We start from the raw sequence: 13514 nt of genomic DNA, 5'->3' as shown, positions 1-13514 counted from the left end.
ATTCCACGGAGACCCTAGAGGTTGAGTTGGGTTCAAAAGTAACATGAGACACAAGGACGGAGACCAGAGGAAGAAGTCCGATCAAGTCTTGTTTATTTAAGGAAGGAGTATCAGATATATAGGGTATTGAGGGGGAAGGATTTGGGTTCTGAGATGTTAGCAGGTAACTTAGCAACAGTGGCAAGACTGAGGGGTATAGGTCAATTCAAATTTCCCACACACAGTCTCATAAGATGGCCTGATTAGCATAACCCCTTAATGAGCTAAACAACCTAGTTAGGCAAAATGCTGCTTAACTACCAAACTTAGCTCCTAGTGGGAGTTAAGGTGGTGCAGCCTGCAGATATAAGCTGGCAGCCAATTACAGGGCTTCCCCCAGGTCTCCCTTTAAAATATAAGAGACTGCATCCTTGTGGAGACTGTACCTGTCTTGGGTCAGGGCGCTTCCACAGGGGTGGGCGAACCTAGCCTTACCTATCATTGGAAAGCAGGGCAGTGAGAGGCTCAATTCCTGTCTTAGCTTAATGTTGGCATCCCATGTGAGGCCCAGTTACCTGTCTCTGGCTATCCAGAATTTCACACCAAAGCAAGATAAATGGAGTGGGCAGCATGCTTTAACAAAGCATTATCATAATACAGTTTTGCAGACTCCACATCATTTTCTCTATCAGCCATGCTAAACCTGTGATAATGGACCTGAGCAGGTTGCATTTATCCACCTGTTGTTTGACAAAAGCCATCAACTTATTCTCATAATCCCAAGAGACAGGATTCAGGCTGTCAGTTCCATCATCTGAAAAAATAAAGCTGCAAAAATCTCTCAGGGATCATTTTTTCCCCTGGAGTAATCTGTAACATTATCCTCTATTTGCTGCATTTGATATATTTGTTTAACCAATCGTTGTGGCAGCCATCTCACAGATTTCATCTCTGTAGAGTAAATGCATACTGATCCTCGTATCCAGATAAGGACTGGGTCTGGACCATGCCATGAGTTAGTCAAGGGGTCTCTCTATAGTACAGAAGCAAATTGCTTTTGTATTTCAGTATGCCAAAACAGGGGGCTGCTGGTTGTCCAGTAGCATCCAGATTTTAAAAATTAAGGATGAATAAGGCATGAGATAGAATATTTTTAGGTGTCCCCCTTGTGCAGTACCATTCCCCCTTTTTTAATTTAATCAACAGTGAGTTTTAGGCAGAGATGTGCCCTTTCAACTATGCCTTGACCTTGAGGGTTATAAGGTATGCCTTTTATATGATGAATATTAAGATGTTGACAGAAATGGACGAAGGCAAACTAGCATAGCCTGGACCATCATCAGTCTTTAATTGATGTGGGCATCCCAAAACTGATAAGGTAGTTAACATATGGCTAATAACATGTTTGGTAGCTTCACCAGTTTGGGGAGAGGCATAAATAAAACCACTAAAGGTATCTATAGTTACATGAACATATTTAAGATTGCCAAACTCAGGAATATGGGTGACATCCATTTGCCATAATGCATTGGAGATAAGTCCTCTAGGATTAATCCCAAAGTGTGGAACTGGTAGGTGCATGGTACAAGAGGGGCAATTTTTTTTTACTATCTTTTTGGCTTGTTCTCTAGTGATCTTGTGGATAAGATGGAGGGTTTGGGCATTGAGATGGTGTAATTGATGACTCTTTTGTGCTGAAGTAACATTGTTATCATGATCACTGGAGCTAACATTCGCTAAAGTACAAAGGAGAGCTTGCGGTTGAGTGGCCAGGGCTGCTTCATGATTACCACTGGCCAGAGATTCTGGTAACCCAGGGTGAGCACATAGATGTCCGATAAAAACAGGGCAAGTTCTTTTTATAATAAGCAACTGTATTTGCCTAAGGAGTTCTGCAGGGCTGGAGGCTCTTTTGATTTGGCCAGCTGTTTCTAGCAGGGTCGCAGAGTGTGCAGTATAAGCACTGTCAGTATACGAATTCACGGGCTGAATGGAAAATGCCTAAAGGGCTGCAGCGACAGCATGCAACTCTGTGATCTGGGCTGATGTACTGTTTGTTTGGAATGATACACTTTGGTTGGAAAAACATAGGCTGCTAAGCCAGTTGAGGAGCCATCAGTAAATACCAACGGAGCATTTTTAAATGGTTTAAACCATGTGACCATAGGAAAGAAAAATGAATGCTGATTGGCAAATTCTATAAGCTTGTCTGGAGGATAATGGTTGTCTATAAGCCCAGTGTAGGTGGCAAGAGTAGTAACTGAGTGAACCTTTGTCCATAAGTGATAGTAGTAATGAATTTAGGTGAGGATACCATGACCTTTATTTCTCTAGAATAACATTATCAACTATGCCTGAAAAAACCTATAATCCATTAAGCGTTGTGCCCCTGCATCCTATTATAAGGCCAAATGTAGTTTTTGGTAGGGGCCTGTTACTTTTTACTTGTTGCTGAGACAAAATAACTGAAGCCCAAGATGGGAAAGGAAAGATTTATTTCTTACAGTTTTTGGAGGTTTCAGTCCACATTCAGTTGGCTCCAAGGCAGGTGGGCATGGCTGGGCCTCAGTTCATGGAAGCTGCAAACAGCAAGCAGAAACCTACAAAAGAGCAAGACACACCTTCATCCTGCCATTGTATTACATCCTGGCCCCACCGCTTTGTGGGTGTAGCACTGATGCCATCAATCCAAGCACTAGACAATGAACCATCACAAATGCACAATGCAAACTCATGAGGCCTGGGGGCCACAGACATAAACCATGCCAGGTCCCCAAACTCCTGTAGGGAGGGCCTGAACTCCCATTTCAGGGGTTAATACTGTGTGGGTGGTGGAACTGAGGCCCAATCCTGCACTCCCTGTTGTGGCTCTAAAGAGATCTGAAATGGATTGTTTTTTGTTGGAACAAAGCTTAGTGCCCCAAAGATTTGTTTGGGTTTGTGGGCCTGGGGCTGGCCCCGATGCCCATTTCCCTGCAGTGGAAGCAATTCTTTTCCATTAATATCCCTTTTAGATTTGCATTCATTGGCCCATTGGTATCCCCTTTACATCGAGGCCATAATCCTGGTGCTTTGGCTTTTGCATTTACATTGGAATCTCTATCTTTGGAGTCTTTTCCGCAGTTCTTTGCAAAATGACATGTCTCTCCACAGGTAAAACATTTTAGTTTATCCTTTTGAGATAAGAACTGTTTAACTGTAAACCCTTGCAATGTGGCAGCAATAGCAAGGCCTTGTTGATATGCAGTTTCAATGTCAATGGTGCCAGTGATTGAACTCACAGCCTTACATTTGCCAGGCAGGCACTTGTGCCATTGAGCTAAATACCCAGCCCTGGGGACTGAACTCAGAACCTTGTTCTTGGCTGGCAGCTGCTTAGGCCACTAAGCTAAAGCCCCAGCCCTTGCTTAATGCTAGTGAGAGAGGATCTCATATCACCCTTAAATTGCTCTTGGGCCTCTCTGTTGGCCTAGGCATCCTCCCTTATTAACATACCAAGTTTCTAACCATTGCTGGCTTGAGTATTGTGCCTGTTGGTCACTTTGCAATTTTCTATATATTCTGATTTCAACAAAAGATAATCCACACCAATAAAGTTGCTCAGGCCAATCCTTGAAAATCTGTAGGTGTGAGCCAGCCATCACCCAAAGAATCCAAAACCAAAAGAGTATATGTGGCTGTGTCTCCCTAGTGTGCAACCACTGTTTTTAATTCTCTATTCAGGTTGAAATCAAAGCTAGCATAGTGGTGAATAACACCACCCTCTGTGTCCATCATTTTGGTCACAAAGAAAGCCTCTATATAGTCTAGCTTCAACATGGGATCAGGTCCGTGGGTTAGTTTAGAATCATGCTTCTGGGGGGGGGGTCAATGAGTGGGAGAAATCTGGGAGGAAACTCTTGAGTTAGTTTCACTTTTCATTTTAAATTTTGTTGTTTTTAGCCTTTCTAATTGAGCTATCAAATCCTGACCTTTTTCCAGTTCAATCTGTTCTTTTAAAAGTTCAGTTTGGTCTCTTAATTTCTTCCTAGCATCATGCTGAAGTCAGAGCTATAGGGCCATTACAGTATGGGGGAGGGGTGCATAGCTACTGGCTCACTTTGCTCCTGAGTTAAAGTTTATTAAGCCCTAGTGGACAATCGCTTAATTTTTTTCCTTTACTCTTTGCATCTTTAAAGCCTTTCTTAAACTTGTAACAAAAATCTGATATTGGCTCATTTCTTGCCCTAGTGGACACAATTGCTAATTTATTTCCTTTACCCTTTGCATATTTAAATCTTTTCTAAACTTTCAACAAAAGTCTCATGCTGGCTAATTTCTTGTCCTATAATCACTGTTCACTTACCGAGGTTCAGCGATGTGGCAGGCTCCCACTTCTGCCCTCTATTTTATTTTCCGTTTTGTACTTTGGGCCCACAAACAGCATCCTTCACTTAGTCCCCCATTCTGAAGTCCCACATTGGAGCACCACTTGTCCTGGCCTGTGGGTGAGTCCATGGAGACCCTAGAGAGGGAGTGGGGATGAAAAGGAACAAGAGACACAAAAGACAGAGACAAGATGAGTAAGTCCAATCAAGTCTTGTGTTTTCAAGGAAGGAGTATCAAATATATAGGGTATTGAGGAGGAGGCATTTGGGTTCTGAGACGTCAGCGGGTAACTTAGCAAGAGTGGCAAGACTGATTCCAATTTCCCATGCATGGTCTCATAAGGTGGGCTGATTGGCATAACCCCTTAATGAGCCAAACAAGCTAGGTAGGCAAATGCTGCTTAACCATGAAACCTAACTCCCAGAGGGAGTTAAGGTAGTGCACCCTGCAGATATAAGGTGGCAGCCAATTGCAGGGGTTCCCACAATATTAAGTGCATATTCAGTAAGTTTTATTTCAATTACTGAATAATAAATCAGTATATTTTATTTCAACTCTTTTGGTTGTTAAAATATATCCACTTTTTAGGCCCAGCCTCTGTAACCACTTTGGCCTTATTGAGGTGGTGATGTGCATACCATCAGCCTCATGACATTCTGTCCTACATTCAGGCCTGTCAGTGTTCTGCAGTGAAACATATGTGTACACCTGCATGTAACTGTTTTTTTTGTCTTCTTTCCTAAGAAAATATTTTTAAACTTGCCTTGTATAATCAGAGGGTCAATAACTTTGACTATATTTTCATGCAAATGACCACAGTTAAGTAGAGTGTAGCATACACAGACAGGAATCAGACCACATGGTTCCAATGAGAGGTTTGTCAAGACAAATGTGAAGACTACTTTGTGAACATATGTGTTCTTGATTATTTCATTTGAATGAGCCTCAGGTTTTCACATTGTTATTTATGTAAGGCAGACCAGATGAATACTTTAAGAGATGGAGTCCTTTGTTTTTGTACCAAGGATCAAACTCATGACCTTGCACTTGTCAAGTAGATGCTTACCCACTGAGATAATCCTCAGGCCCCATGAAATCTATTTTGGATTTTAAGTATCTAAAGAACTGCTTTGGTGGTGTGGCCCACTTAGTAAGGGATCATGAAGTGAATTGATCATGCAGTGAGTTGAGCCATTGTTTTGGGCATAGAGCATCCTTTGAAGGATCATTGCAAACAGCATCAAAGGAGAACTGGAGGGGAAGGTGCTAGGCTATTTATTCTCATGGAAAAGCTGGTAGCACGGGTTTTCCAGATATGAAGTCAGCCATCTTCATCATCAGAGGTGCTCGCGACCTCATTGTTGGTGTGCATGGCTTCTGTTCTCTTTTGTGGATCTCTGACCTTATGTTGAGCTTCACTTCTTGGCTTCAGTACTGATCACTCAGCCTAGTGGCACATATCCTAAACTCAATAGCATGGACTTTCTAGCTTCCAACATTGAACTTTGGCCCTTCCTAGTACACAGCCTTGATAGAGGCTTGCATGAGACATTGGCAGTGCCTTCAGTTCTCCAGGTAAACTTGTGGTGGCCCTTGCCATGGGCTCTAGGTCTTCAGCAGGACTTGTTCAGAATATTTTCATAGGATTCAAGCACTGAGTTGGATTCGTTAAGTCTCTAATGTGTGAATAGAGGTACACCTTTCTAAATCTGTCTTTTTGGGATGACTATTTTAAAATAATCTTATCAATTAAAAGTTCCATATTAAATCTCTTTCCTTGCAAACCTGAACAACAACAGATGGGGAAGGATAAGATGTGACGTTTTTCAGACATCACAATGTTCTTTAGTTACCTAATGTTACATGTCACTTTTCTCATGAGGAGAAGCCCAGTTATATTAATAGCTTGGTTTTGAGGACTGTTGATAGATTCTCTACGGATATTAAGCCATCACATGCTGTGTTGCATGAGCAAGTAGTAGGTGTGTTAGAAACCTGCATGATGCTGCCTGTCACCTGAATCTGAGTCTTTGAAACCTATGCTGTCTGGCCTCTGTGTACCTGAATTAGCAAATTTGTTTATAATACTTGGAAACACCTGTATTCACTAACACAACCTTCTGTCAATGTAGTGAGCTGTCTCCTGTTCTTGCTTTGGAAGTTTTATGATCCCAAGTCCTTAACATAGTTACTGACTCTTTATATGTACATAGTGTTATCCTACGCTAATCTTCTGTTGTTATCTCTCCTATGGCAATATATTCACAATTAGTGTCTCATTTTTACATCTACAGCCTACTCCTTGCCCTAAGCATGCCCCTTTTTTTCTTTTAGTTGTATGTAGTCATGAACCCCTACCTGTTTTTTTACACAGTAATGCTATTTCTGATCAACTATGGCAAATTCGCTACCCTCTTTTTTTGGTAGCATCTTTTGTGAGGCAAGTTCTCTCTATGCAGTTCAGGCTGGCCTTCAGCTCATTTTGTATTCTACCGTCTTTGAGATAACATTAAAAAAAGCCATGCCTTTTTTTTACCAATATGCTTGATTCTTGCATAAATTTTTTCACATTCCCCTTTCTGAAGCTAAAGCTTTTATTTCCATTGGTTTACATTGTGCTGCCATGCCCCCCCCCTTCACCCTGTGATGTTGTCATCTTTTAAGACCTCTGTTCCAATGACCCTTGGTACACATGTCAAACACTGTTCCTCCTTAAAACTTTTTTCATTTATTCATGTTTTTCACTTTACAGTGTCTTTTACTTTGTGAAGTATATCACATACTCCAGATACAAAATAAACGTAGTTTTAGAGGGGATTACACAACAGGTGAGTAATTTATGAGTCCAAGCATAATTGAGACTAGGGAAAGCTATCTTCACTGGATTAGGGGATATTTAATGCAGTGCTCACTTGTATTTTCAGACCACAGTTTTTAACATAATTCCATGGGAACCTAAATAGGATTGTATTAAACAACACTACATTAAACACTTTATAAATTACTTGGCTGTTAAAATGGAAGTGAAAACCACACACCACAGGAAACCCACTGGGACTCATAGCTCAGTGGATGTGTTTAAAGATAATCAGCACACACCAAAAACATCAGACAGTGGTCCTTATACATAGTGAGACATGCCATTGTATAAATTCACAATTCAATAAAACTGAACACATCTGAATTACACCTGAAGCATATAGAACTCCAAATAGACATAACCAAAATAAAACTACACCAAGATATATAATATTAAAGATTCCAGATTCCAGCACAAGATCACAATATTAAAAGCTGTTAGGGAAAGGTCATACATCACCTATGATTGAAATCAGAATCATGGCAGTCTTTGTTGTAGTTCAGCATAACTGACACCATCTTGGCCCTGCATTCAACTGCCACCCTGTATTTGACCCAGGAGAATGGAAAATTACGCAGAGTACAAGTTCTATGAGAAAAGCAGAATGAGCTGCAAGTACAGGACAAAAATTAACCTTCTCAAGAAAAGAAGCAGGATACAGGTGTCAACCGAAAGTTAATGAAATATTTTAGCTCAATTGATTCCAATAGGACGTCATTTTGTGGTTCTCCATTAAAAGCTTTGTAAGATTCCAGTTGAGGGCCATTTGTTTGGACTCCGAAATGGGCAGGGCCCATATATAAGTGGTTCTAAGCTCAGGAAATTAAATGTCAAATTTATCAATTTATTTATTTATTTTTTTTACTTATTTGTTAATATTAAGAAAAAAAAGTAAAACAAATTTTCACAAGAAAATAATGAAAAAGTAACAATTGTTGATAAATTGCACATCATTATCTTTAGTCACTCAAGTACAAAATATGGGCATAAAATTTTCTTCAATCAATATTAGCACAGCCTTTCCTATTCAGTGAAATAAGTGACACTAATGGTATAACTAACTTGCATTTTTTTCTTTTCCCTTCTATCCTTTCTCTTTTCCCCTATCTTAGTTTCTTCTTTTTATTGAACAGTTTCCTCCCATTTCACAGTGACTATTGTATATTTTGAACCTTATAGTTGCACATATGTCACTGTGGTTTGATGTTTTTCAATCCTTCTGAGAAGATACACAGAAGGGGAATACCTGGGTTGAATGGGACCTCTAATCCTAATTTTTTGAGGAATCTCCACACTGATTTCCACAGTGTTTGTACTAGTCTACTCTCTAACCAACAGTTGTAAAGGGTTTCTTTTTCATTACAGACCCAGCAGCATTTTTATTGGTTGTTTTGTTTTAAATTAAATAATTTTTTAATGAATAAGGGAGAGGATTAAATAAAAGGGGGCATAACAACATAACAATACAGGTTAAAGCATGACACTTTCAGCAACCTAGTGCTTCACCACCAAATAACCTGACTTAATAGTAGTTACCATAGTGTCTTTTTCTTTGAAATATTTGAATGTAACTTCATATGCTATAGCATCAAACATATCAAGACTGTGTAACACCATTCAAGTGGATGAAAGCATTGTAGAGTATTTAGAACCAGGTAACAGAAAAAATGATCAATGGTTTCAAAATTATCTATTTGCCTATGACAATTTTTGTTTATACTACCACATATGATAAAATCCAGCAAGTTACAGCATGATAAAATTCATTGCATCACTGGCCATAATATCAAACAGCCCAGAATAAAGCCATTCCAATTAATGAGTGAAAATTTTATAAGGCTTCAAGGCCATATAATGGGGAATCATGGTTGTCATGTACTTTTATATATTTGATTCATTTCCTACACTAGGAAAACTACTCGGAGTTCACAGATGCGAGTTTGATTTATTTCACTTATGAGTATGGTTTCAAGCTGCACCCATTTATTGATAAATACCTCAATGTGATCCTTCTTTATACCTGAGTAGTACTCCATTATATAGAAGTAACACAGCTTTTTTATCTATTCCTCAGTTGATGGACATTTGTGTTGTTTCCAAGATCTGGCAATTACAAATTGTGCTGCTATAAACATAGGTGTGCATATATCACTTTGGTATGATGCTTTCAGTTCTTCTGGGAAGATGCCTAGTAGTGGAATAGCTGGAACAAATGGGACTTCCAATCCCAGCTTTTTGACAAATCTCTAGACTGACCTCCACAAAGGTTGAAACAGTCTACACTTCCACCAACAGTGTAGGAGAGTTCCTTTTACCCCACAGCCTCTCCAGCACTTGTTGGATTTCTTCATCCTGGCCATCCTTTCAGGAGTGAGATGGAATCTCAGTGTGGTTTTAATTTGCATTTCTCTAATAACCAATGATGATGAACACTTTGGCATGTATTTATTTGCCATTTGTATTTCTTCCTCTGAGAAGTGTGTATTCATCTCAGATGCCCATTTTTGGATTGGCTCTTTGAATTATTGGGGTCTTATTTTTTTTAATTCTTTATATATTTTAGACAAAAGTCCTTTGTCTGAGGGGGAGTTCACTAAGATCTTTTCCCAATTTGTGGGGTTTCTTTTCACTATGCTGGAGATTTTTTTTGACTTACAGGAACTTTTTAATAAGAGGTGGTCCCCGTTATTGATTCTGGGAAGTATTTCCCACGCAGTTTGAGTCCTGTTCATGAATTCTTTACCTACCCCTATGTCTTCAAGGTTTCTACCTAACTTGTGTTCCAATAGATTTAGTGTTTTTGTTTTAATATTCAGATCTTTAATCCATTTAGATTTTAATTTAGTACATGGTGATAGGCTTGGGTTGAGTTTTAGTTTTCGGCAAATGTAGAGCCAGTTTTTCCAACACCATTTATTAAATAGACTGTCGTTTTTCCAGTGAACCTGCTTGGCTCCTTTATCGAAGATAAGGTGGTTGAGTGTGTTTGTAGTTGTGGTTGTATCTTCTAATCTATTCCATTGATCCTCTGCTCTGTTTTGATTCCAGTACTATGTTGATTTTACTACTATTGCTTTGTAGTATAACTTCAAGTTAGGGATTGTGATGCCTCCTGCATTCCCTTTTGTTGCTTAGAATTGCCTTTGATGTTCTAGGTCTCTTCTGGTTCCAGATGAACCTTAGGAGTGATTTCTCTAGATCTATAAGGCATTTTGATGGTATTTTTATTGGGATGGCATTGAATCTGTATAACAGTTTTGGGAGAATGGCCATTTTCACAATGTTTATTCTTCCTATCCATGAACATGGGATGTCTTTTTATTTTCTGTGATCATCTTCAATTTCTTCCTTCAGTGTATTATAATTTTCCCTGTATAGGTCTTTCACTTCTTTCATAAGAGTAATTCCTAAATATTTCATTTTTTGGTTGCTATTGTGAAGAGTATGGCTTCTCTTATTTCTCTCTCTGTGATTTTGTTGTTAGTATATAAGAATGCTATTGATTTCTGAGTATCGATTTTGTACCCAGCTACATTACTGAATTTATTTATTATATCTAAGAGTCTTTCAATGGAGTTTAGGGGGTCTTCGATGTAGAGTATCATGTCATCTGCAAATAATGACAATTTAACTTCTTCTTTTCCTATCTTTACCCCTTTTATTTTTCTCTCTTGTCTAATTGCTCTGGCTAGTACTTCCAGTACTATATTAAATAAGAGTGGTGATAAAGGACATCCTAGTCTTGTGCCTGATTTTAAAGTAAAGACTTTCAATTTTTGGCCATTTAGTATGATAGTGGCTGTTGGTTTGTCATAGATAGCCATTACTATATTGAGGTAAAGACCATCTATTCCAATTTTCTGTAGAGTTCTTATCATGAATGAATGTTGGACCTTATCGAAGGCTTTTTCTGCATCTATGGAAATGATCATGTGATTCTTACTTTTGGCTTTATTGATATGGTGGATTACATTTATTGATTTATGTATGTTGAACCATCCCTGCATGCCTAGGATGAATCCCACTGGTCATAATGTATAATCTTCTTGATGATTTGCTGCATCCTATTTGCCAATATTTTATTGAGGATTTTTGCATCCTAGGGAGATTGGTCTGTACTTCTCTTTTTCAGTTGGGTCTTTCCCAGGTTTTGGTACTAGAGTAATGTTTGCTTCCAGGAATGACTTGGGAAGGATTCGTTCCCTTTCAATTTCATTGAAGAGTTGAGGAATGTCGTTATTAGGTCTTGTTTGTATTTCTTTAGAATTCTGCAGTAAATCCATCTGGGCCTGGGCTCTTCCTTGTAGGTAAGGAATTAATTACATGTTCAATTTCATTGATAGAGATTGGGTTATTCAGCAGTTTTACATCCTCTTGATCTAGCTTTGATACTTCGTATGTTTCTAAGAATCTGTGTATTTCTTCTGTGATCAAACCTTAGTGAGTAGAGGTTTTTGAAATAGGTGTTGATGATCTTCTGTATTTCTATTGAGTCTGTATTGACTTCACCTTTTTCATTTCTTATTGCATGGATTTGAGTTCTTCCCTTCTTTTAATAAGGTTGGCTAAAGGCTTATCAATTTTATTTATTCTTTCAAAGAACCAACTTTTTGATTCTTTGATTCATTGGATTGTTTTCTTAGTCTCTATTGCATTGATTTCTGCTCTGATTTGTATAATTTCTTCTCTTCTTTTGGCTTTGGGCTTGACTTGCTCTTCTTTTTCTAGCTCTTGATGTGTAGCATCATGTTATTTATTTGTATTCGTTTTGTTTTCCTGATGTGGGAGCTCAGTGCAATAAATTTCCCTCTGAGGATGGCTTTCATTGCATCCCATAGATTCCGGTAAGTTGTATCTGTATTTTCATTTGTTTGTAGGTATTGCTTAATTTCTTTTTTAATTTCCTCTGCACCCCACTGATTACTCAGGAGTGTATTATTCAGTTTCCATGTGTTTGTGGGATTTTTACAGTATCTTTTATCATTAATTACTAATTTCATGGTGCTATGGTCCGATAGCATGCAAGGGATAATTTCAACCCTTTTGCATTTATTTAAATATGTTCTGTGAATTAATATATGGTCTATTTTAGAGAATGACCCATGTACTGTTGAGAAGAATGTGTAGTCTGTTGTTGTTGGGTGGAATACTCTGTATATATCTATTAAGTCCATTTGTTCACTGGTGCAATTCAGTTCTTTTATTTCTTTGTTGATTTTCTGTTTGGTTGATCTGTCCATTGGTGTCAATGGTGTGTTAAGATCTCCTGTCAGAATTGTGTTACTGCTGATTTGGTTTTTCATTTCTGTTAGTACTTGTTTTATATAACTCGATGCTCTGGAGTTTGGTGCATATATATTTAAGATATTTATATCTTCGTCTTGGATTTTTCCCCTAACCAGTATGTAGTGACCTTCTTTATCCTTTCTAATCATTATTGGCTTGAAATTGACTTTGTCTGAAAACAGAATAGCTACCCCCGCTTTTGGGGGGGGGTGTTCCTGTTGCATGGAATGTTGTTTTCCATCCTTTAACTTTGAGTCTGTGAGTATCCTTTTGAGTTAAGTGGGTTTCTTGTAAACAGCATATGGTTGGATTTTGTTTCTTGATCCATTCTTCCCATCTGTTTCTTTTAAATGGTGTATTGAGACCATTTACATTAATAGTAAGAACTGTTATAAATTGGTTTATTGTTGACATATTATCTTTCTGGTGTTGCATGTTTATCATTCTGCTCTGTTCAACTCTCTGCTTTGTTTAGTGGTTTTTTCCTAAATATATCTAGTCTGTCTTTCAGTATTCTTTGCAGTGTTGGCTTGGTGATCATGGAGTCTTTCAGTTGATCTTTGTCATGGAAGTATCGTATTTCTCCATCAAATTTTGTGGGGAAGCTTTTACCACACATGCATATTGTAAGCAACATGAAAGATTTCACATTGGAGAGAGACCCTATATATGTAAGCAATGTGGGAAAGCTTTTAGTACACATGCATATTGTAAGAAACATGAAAGATTTCACACTGGAGAAAGACACTACAAATGTAAGCACAGGGTCACACTAAGTTGTGTAGCCTGGACTCAGCTTTCTCTTTCACTATTTAAAGCCTCTTCAGTTGCTAGCATTACAAGCATGCATCAACAGGTCAACCAAGACTTATTTTCATGGCAAAATGAGGATATATGTCTTATAGACTCAGTATTCTATTACTTGCTAACATAGAAATACACACTCTACATCTTCCTGATGATGGTAAGCAGAAATGTGCTACATGGAATCTGGCAACCTGCTGCAGTGCATAGAGGATGA

At 38.5% G+C, this 13514-nt stretch overlaps 1 protein-coding gene across 11 annotated transcripts in view; it reads left to right on the top strand.

Annotated features, from left to right (window-relative positions):
* Positions 1-13514, top strand: part of LOC101788244 (zinc finger protein 14-like) — a 107225-nt gene that overhangs the window by 60678 nt on the left and 33033 nt on the right. The window lies entirely within an intron of this gene.

This window comes from Cavia porcellus, unplaced genomic scaffold, assembly GCF_034190915.1.
Source record: "Cavia porcellus strain 051 isolate PalLab524CR breed Dunkin Hartley unplaced genomic scaffold, mCavPor4.1 scaffold_23, whole genome shotgun sequence".
In the NCBI taxonomy this organism is placed as follows: domain Eukaryota; kingdom Metazoa; phylum Chordata; class Mammalia; order Rodentia; family Caviidae; genus Cavia; species Cavia porcellus.
The sequence above is the reverse complement of the archived record's forward strand: the minus strand, read 5'-3'. Positions and strand labels throughout refer to the sequence as shown.